Consider the following 8344-nt stretch of genomic DNA (forward strand, 5'->3'; position numbering starts at 1 on the left):
TATAGGCAAAACACTACGTGATTTGCACATCAAAGACATCTTTACAGACACATCACCCAAAGCAGTGATAGTGAAGGCAAAGATAAACAGCTGGGACTATATCAAATTAAAGAGCTTTTGCACAGCAAAAGAGACAATAACAAAAACAAAGAGAAACCCCACCAACTGGGAGAACATTTTTGCACCCAACACTAATGATAAAGGACTGATCACAAAAATCTGCAAAGAGCTGATGAGACTCAACAACAACAAAGAAAATAATCCAGTCAAAAAATGGGCAGAAGAGCTTAAAAGAAACTTCTCTGAAGAGGAAATGCAAATGGCCAACAGGCATATGAAAAAATGTTCAACATCACTTGTCATCAGGGAAATGCAAATCAAAACTACCATGAGATACCATCTTACACCAGTGAGAATGGCACATATTAAAAAAACTAGCAACAACAAATGTTGGCGAGGGTGTGGAGAAAAAGGAACTCTTCTGCACTGTTGGTGGGAGTGCAAACTGGTCCAACCACTGTGGAAAGCTGTGTGGAGATTTCTGGACCTACTAAACATAGAGCTTCCATATGACCCAGCAATTCCACTCCTAGGTATGTACCCAAAGGACACAGAAACATCAATTCCAAAGAACACCTGCACCCCTATGTTTATAGCAGCACTGTTTACAATAGCTAAGCTTTGGAAACAACCCAAATGCCCAAAAATAGATGACTGGATCAAGAAGATGTGGTACATATATACCATGGAATATTACTCAGCATTCAAAAAAGATAAACACATGCAATTTGCTGCAACATGGATGGCGCTGGAAGGGATCATGCTCAGCGAAATAAGCCAAAAAGAAAAAGAAAAATACCGGATGGTCTCACTCATAGCAGGAATCTAGAAAACTTAAATAATGGACCAGGAAAATGAATAACTATAAGAAAGTGAAAATCAAAATCAACAAAAAACTATGAACCAGAGACACTTTTAGGGGGGCGGGGGCGGGAGGGGAGGGATTGGGGTCAGAATGGGGGGCTGCAATTGTATGGGGAATATAACAATAAAATTTATTAAAAAAAAAAAAAAAAAAAAAAAAAAAAAAAAAAAAAAAAAAAAAAAGAAGTGCACATATCCCTTTTAGTGTTTTTGTATTCTTCAGTTCGCTACCTAGGAGGGGGATTGCTGGATCACATGCTTGATCTATCTTTAATATTTTGAGAAACATCCATGCCATTTCCCATAGGGGCCACATTCCCAGCAGCAGTGTACGAGGGCTCCTTTTTCTCCACACCCTCATCAAAACTTGTTGCTTCTGGTCTTTTGATACAGGCTGTTCTCATGGGAACAACACACATTTTTATTATCTGAGAGTTTCTGGGGGTCAAGAGTCTTAGCTGGTTCCCTGTTCAGGGACTCAGGAGACTGAAGCAGGGTGCTGTGGGGCTGCAATCTGATCTGGAGATTCAGTGAGGGAAGATTCGACCTTCTAGACTCCACATATTTCCCTGCAGCTTTCTTTTTTAATTAACTAATTAATTAATATAGTTTACATAATTTTTCATTTTTGTACACTACCTGCTTTCTCCTCTCAGGCGTAGTCCCTGTAAAATTTCCACCACCAATTCACCCGAGCACCAACACCATAGACCCTTGTGCTCTTCCCTACCCTGTTTTGCTCCCTCTCCCTTCCCCCTCCCTCCCCTGCAGAATGTCTCTGATTTATAGTTGCCTGTTACATTTGTTTTTTAATTTATTATTATTATTTTGTCCTGATTCCTTATTTGTTTCTCCTATATTCCTCCAATAAGTGAAACCATCTGATATTTTTCTTTTTCCTTCTGACTTATTTCACTGAGCATGATCCCTTCCAGCTCCATCCATGTTGCTGCGAATGGCACAAGTTTATCTTTTTGATTGCTGAATAGTATTCCATTGCATATATAGTCCACGTCTTGATCAGTCATCTGTTTTGGGGCATTTGGGTTGTTTCCATATCTTCTTATAGGCTGAGATAGGTAGCGAGAGGTTACCTGCTGTTCCCTGACACACAGCCCCCTCTGGAGGTGGTTTCCAACATGATCGTTGTATATGCATAACCAGCAGGGGAATCTCTCATCTCCCCTTTTATAAATCAAAGTCTTATAAAATGAGCCTTAATCATTGGAGTAACAACATCAATTTTGACATATTGCCTTGGTTAGAAGCTAGGCATGGACCGCACCCACCTTCAGGGGGAGGGGATCACCAGGGGCCAGAGATCCCAGGGGCCATGGCAAATTTATACCCACCAAGGAACATATGACTGCCTTAAATTCTCATAACTGCTCTAGAAGGCAGATTCTGTTGCTGCTACTAGCATATGGAGGCAAGAAAGCAGGGGCAATCTACAGAGACAAGCCGCGGATGAAAATGTCAGAGCAAATGCTGGATATAAAACCTGGGGCTTTAACCACCAGTATTCAAGACACATTTATTTTTCTGCTTTAAATAATAGGCCAGAGGCCTGCTATTCATTGTATGATGGATTCTCTTCCTATGTCCCTATTTTTTTTTTTGTCACCCTGAGAAATAGCTTCATCTACAGAAAGCTGTTATAACCCTTGATTTATAGAAGAGTGATCTTGTGCTGAGAAATGTTCATGCTTTGTGACTTTAGGCAAGTAACTTTCCTCTCTGAGCTTCATCCCATAAAAGGGAAAATAATAGGAACAATATCTTAGGATTGTGGAAAGGATTAAATGAGGCAATACAGGTATATCATTTGGCTGAGTATCTGGCCCAGATTATTTACTCAATAAATGATAGTATCATTTTTAAAGACTGATTTTTTTTTTACCAAGTCTCTCTTTTTAAAGATTTAAAATTTATTCATCCATTGATGGAAATTTAGGTTTTTTTCAAATCTTGGCTATTGAAAGCAATGCCACAACAAACATGGGGGTGCAAATCTCTCTTTGAATGAGCATGTTCAAATTGTTTGGAAAAATACCTAGTTATTGCATTCTCAGAATCATTCAGATGATATTTAAATTTAATTTAAATTTAAAATGTTGAGGGTTCTCTGTGCTGTTTTCATAGTACCTGATTACATGCCCATCAGCCAGGTGTGAGGATTCCCTCTCTACATACTGTGGCCGAGACAGTTTCTTGTCTCAGAGGCGTGAGATGACTTCTCATTGTGGTTTGGATTTGTATTTCCTTAATAAGAAGAGACAATGAATACCTTTTCGTGTGTCTATTGCCATCTCTGTCTTTTTCGGAGACACATATAATCAGATTCTCTGCCCATTTTTTTGATCAGGTTGATTGCATTTTTGTTGTTGAGTTGTATGAGTTCTTTATATATTTGAATATTAGTCCCCTGTGGGATATGGGAATTGGGATATCTTCTCCTATTCAGTAGGTGGCATTTTGTTTTTATGATGGTTTCTTTCAGTAGATGCAAATCTTTTTAATTTGATGTCGTACCATTGTTTTTGCTTCTGTAAGTGCCATTTCTGATCTCTGCTTCACCTCCAATGAAACCCAGGTGTGATCTTAAATAGAAACCTCAGCCCATCAGTCAGTGCTGTGCTCATGGGTTAGTTCTCTGCGGCTAATCCTTGATGAGGCTCTGATTTCAGTTGTAGATTGTAATGATCTAGTCTCTGCCCTCAAAGTCTACGGTCACTGAAACCAGGAAACCTTTTCCAAGCACGATAACTCACGATAACTTCTCCAGGAGGCTCCCTAAGGTTAGCAAGGGGATGGGGAGCTGGGTCCAGTGACAGTAAGAACATTTAGAAAAAGCCTGTGGCCAACCAAGAATTTCTAGTTTTGACAACAGGCCAGTCTGGGCTGCCTTTCACTAATTGTGTGATCTTGGTCAAGAAAGAACTTAATCTCTGGGCCTTAATTTCCTCATTTATAAGAGTTGAAAATACTAACTTCTTCCTTACATTGTGTTGTGATCCTAAATAATGAAATCATACAATAAGCATGCCTTCTTAGCATATGTTTTCATCAGGATGTAGAATCACTCTATAAATGGGAATTAACATATGGGACTGAGATCAATTGCAGAGAAACAAACAATTGTGAAACTTTAACCTTGGGCATTATTACCTTTTAGATTAGAAGGCGGGAGAATGTTGTGTGATGTAAAATACTCTGCACATCTGGAGACACAGCACACTTCCCATTACAAGTTGCAGCTGTGGCTCCATGTGTCTGAGCCATGGGACGAGTCACTGGGATTCCAGAAGACAGAAAACATCGTGAGCCCACATTACAACATCCCAGGATGGACTGTCCACCCTCAGAAGGAAGGCTCTTGTGGATAATTAGCAAAAATAAGGGAAAATGGCCATGCCATCTGTGTGAGGAATCCAGTGTGGCCAGCTCTTACTTGAATTTGGACACAAAATTAAATTAGCTTTGACCATTATGTCACTGTGTCTACAAATTAATTTTGAGTAAATCCCACACTATTTTCTATGGACCAATGACAGATGCACTAAACACATATTTTGTTTTGTTTTGCTTTAATTCTGTCCAAAAAAAAAAGACTTTTTTTTTCTGATCAAATTCTGTAGTTGGTTCTGGTTTCATGGAGCTTTTTATCATATATTTTTGTCTACTTTATCAGCAGAATGTAATTTTTCTTCCATTTTTGATACAAAGGCCCAAAACATCATTTTGTCCACATTTCTCATTCCTGCTCATCTCACCCCCTTATGAAGAGAATAGAATAATTCAAGTACAAAAAATGAAGATTGACAATGCTTGTCAGTGGGAAGAACACACACTTGCTCTTGGGAGCACCTCTGTGAAATGAAGATCAGGTTGGCTCCATGAAGCAGCCCCTTCTGTCTTGTGCTAATCTCTATTTAGCTCTTGTGTTGTTTGATGAATTAATGAGGTCTAATATGACCTTGGTTTAAGGTCAAGAAGGAGACACTGAGGGAGAGAGGGCATGACTGAAAATTTTGGACCATTAAGGACAGGATGGGGATCCCTTGGACCTTGGGCATGAAGGACAGTTCAGTTAGTCAAAGGAATCTCAACTCATCTTGTCTACTGAGAAAAACTGGGGTTCACAAGTGTATGACAGAGCACAAGAATGAACATAATAGCCTATTTAGTTCTGGAAATTTCCCTGATACATTGTCTTCTACAAACTGTCAACTACTTAAAATGCTTTTAATTTTTGAAGAAAAGATGGCAAGGCTAGCTGGAGGCAGGAAGGGATGAGCAGATACCCTGGCAAGGGCCACCTTGCATTGGATACTTACCATATGCCAAGTGTGTCTGTAAAGCATGTTAAGAACATATTGTATTTACTCCTTAAGATGATGCTTTTTGACCTGCAGGAGAAGGAAGATCGTCTATGTCTTAGTTTGTATGATTAAGAAATACAGACGAGGGAGGTATAGCACAGTAAGCTGACCACAGGGGTAGTGAGCAACAGCATTTAACATTTGTCCTTCTTAACTCCAGACGCTGGTTCTTATATGTCCTCCTAGTGTGTCAAGCCTGCTTGGCTTACCTGGGGAAAGGCATATTCTGTCCTCGCTGCTGTGTAGATTGCTTTTTTTATGTAGACACACAGCTAATGTCATATGAGCACTTTAATTTTCCCAAGCCTGGCATCTTCTCCTTGGGTCTCTTTCTACTGATTACCAAAGCCATTTCAAGGATATAAAATTAATTTTTCTCTTCAGATCTTCCATTTGCACTTTGCTTACTCAGTGGCTCTTCAGCTGAATTTCAAAGCTATTAAATAATATTTTGTTCTCCCCTCCACAACTGCAAGCATCTAAGTTTTAGGAAACAAGATTCCTGTCTTTGCCTCATATGAAGCTACCATCCCTCAGTATGTCAACATCAAACCCGCTCTTCTGTGTGCTGCTTTTTCAAGCTGGGGCAGGGAACCTACAGATTTTATTCTTGCTTTGCCAGCTAATAGGAACGAGCAAGAAAGGGTGCTTGCAGAGAAGCACAGGTAGAACAGGGCAGAAAGGAGTAGCTTTTTTATTTGTCATTCCTTTCAGTGTGGTTCAGCAGTGGGTCCTGCGCACACCAGCAAGAGCAGACAGCGCCCCGAGTTCTGATGTTGGCAGCTGCTGCTTTGACCTCCAAGTCACCTGTTTGTTTCTCAGTTCTTAAGCGCCTGCTTCATTCCTAGTAATAAATCTTATCTATTGAAATACCTGGCATGGCTTCTGTCTTCCTGGCTGACTGGCTCCTTGGTCTCTGACGCTCATTTTTTCCATTACCCTTTGCAGGGCCTGAAACAAGTTATAGAATCTTCAGGTTTGGAATGACCCTAGAGATTTTCAAGTCCAAATTCTGACACTGCAGATAGGAGGACTACAGTAGGTTCTAGAGCCCTAGGTGTCTGCTCATGGATAGCTCCTTAGAGAAAGCTTCCAAAGCAAAGTGTTTTGAGGGGTATGAAGTCACAGGGGATTTCAGGGGACAAAGGCTGTGTGTACCCAGGTATGGTGTCTGCTGTTCATGTTGTCAGGCAGAAATGGTGCAGCTCATTCTGGTCCACCTGTCCCTTCTGTGAGCTTCAGAAAGCCTTTCTCCTCTTGCAATTCCTGTTGCCAGGCTGCTTGTACATGAAATTGCATCTCTGTGATTTTGTTTACTAACCCATGAGATGAAGTCAGGCAGATATGCTCTCACCCCACAATTCAGAGGGATTTCCAAGGGTTAGACCTATTTCATTCAGCCATTGTTTCACCCACCCGTGCATGCATCTTTCCGCACATGCCTCCTTTCTACTTACTTTATTCATTTTTTGAAATATTCTCATCTGTCCTGAACACTGTATTAGACTTGGAGAGATAAGATGAGCAAAATAACGAAGGATGTCTCTTTTTAGGCATTCTAGAGAAGTGGGGGGGATTTCAGTTTCATTAAGCCTAGAAACTAAAAAAAGGAAGTCTGATAAATAAGGAGATTATTCAGAGACAAAAGCTGGTAGAAAGACGTGGCTGTGTGCTGAAAGGGCGTGGGAGGGCCAGGAAGTCCAGTGGTGCGTTTCAGAGTGAGCAGAGCTGAGGTCTGAGAAGGCTGAGGTGAAGACTGCAGATTGCGACGGGCACTTTTAAGGGGAAGAGGTAGATATATGAATATGTTGCCATGTGTCATTTTCTTTTTGACTCTTTACTTCCATTTATATGAAATACTAGAAATAGAAAGATTAATGTTTGCCCTAGTCTAGGACGAGGGCGTGGGGGCTAGAGCTTGCTTCGGGGCTATAGTGGAGAGACAAAGACTAATAGATAGTAATCAAATTATTCTATAAATAAATACAAAATTATAGCTAGTCTGTGCTATCATCTGCATTCATTTCTTATTTTTATTTATTTTTTTTATTTTTTACATCATTGTTCATTTGTAAACAATATTTGCTTCCCCCACCCCTCAGGTGTAGTCCCCATAGAGTTTCCTTCCCCAAGGCACCCGAGCACCATCACCTCAGTCCCCTGTGCTCCTCCCTCTGGTCACTCTCCTGCCTCCTCCCCTGCAGGATGTCTCTGATTTATAATCATTTTTTTACTTCCATACCTCCCCGCGCCTTGAGATCTGCTCGGCCTCAGACAGCTGCCTGCCCTGCTCGCCCCATGGTGGTCCATGGTGTTGTCATTGTTACCTTTCAGTTTCTGCCTTACCTAGCCTCTCAGCAGCGTTGGGTTCTGATGGTGATACTTTCTTTTAAAGCCTATTGTAGACTCCAGATGAAAATGGGAATTACGAATATTTAACAATAGCAGGTACCCAGCCGGGAGACTAGAGAGTATGAGTCAAGTTCAATTCCAACCGTAAGTTCAAGTAAAATGTTATCATCTAGGTGAAGAGCCCCCGAGCTCCACTCATTCCCAGTGACTACCTGAACTAGTGGGTGGTTTAATCGATTGGTGAACATTCAACTTTCATCTATTCTATAAATACCGTTTCTTATCTATAGTTTATGAGTCCTTCTAGTAGATTGCAGAGTAATATAAGAGTAAACAAGACCCTTTTCTCTCTGGGCTTATAGTTTAGCTGCAGAAACAAATGATTAAATATGGAATTTCAGGAAAATATATTGAGTATTATTTTAGAGTAAGAATGATGTGCTTTGGGAGAATAGAGAAACTGCATTAACATAGCCTAGAGGCTCAGAGAAGTTTTCTGGAAAAGGTAACATTAATTTAAACCTAAAGATTTCACAAGAATTTATCAGAGTGAGATGATGAGAAGTAGTGTTCTGGGCAAAAGTAGCAGCACATATGAGGCTCATCGTTGCTATCACTGACATGTCTGATGAAAAATCAGTGTTTTGAGGACCTGAAAGGGGCCTACAGGGGCTAGATTGTGAAGA

This window comes from Talpa europaea (assembly GCF_964194135.1).
Source record: "Talpa europaea genome assembly, chromosome: 5".
NCBI lineage: Eukaryota > Metazoa > Chordata > Mammalia > Eulipotyphla > Talpidae > Talpa > Talpa europaea.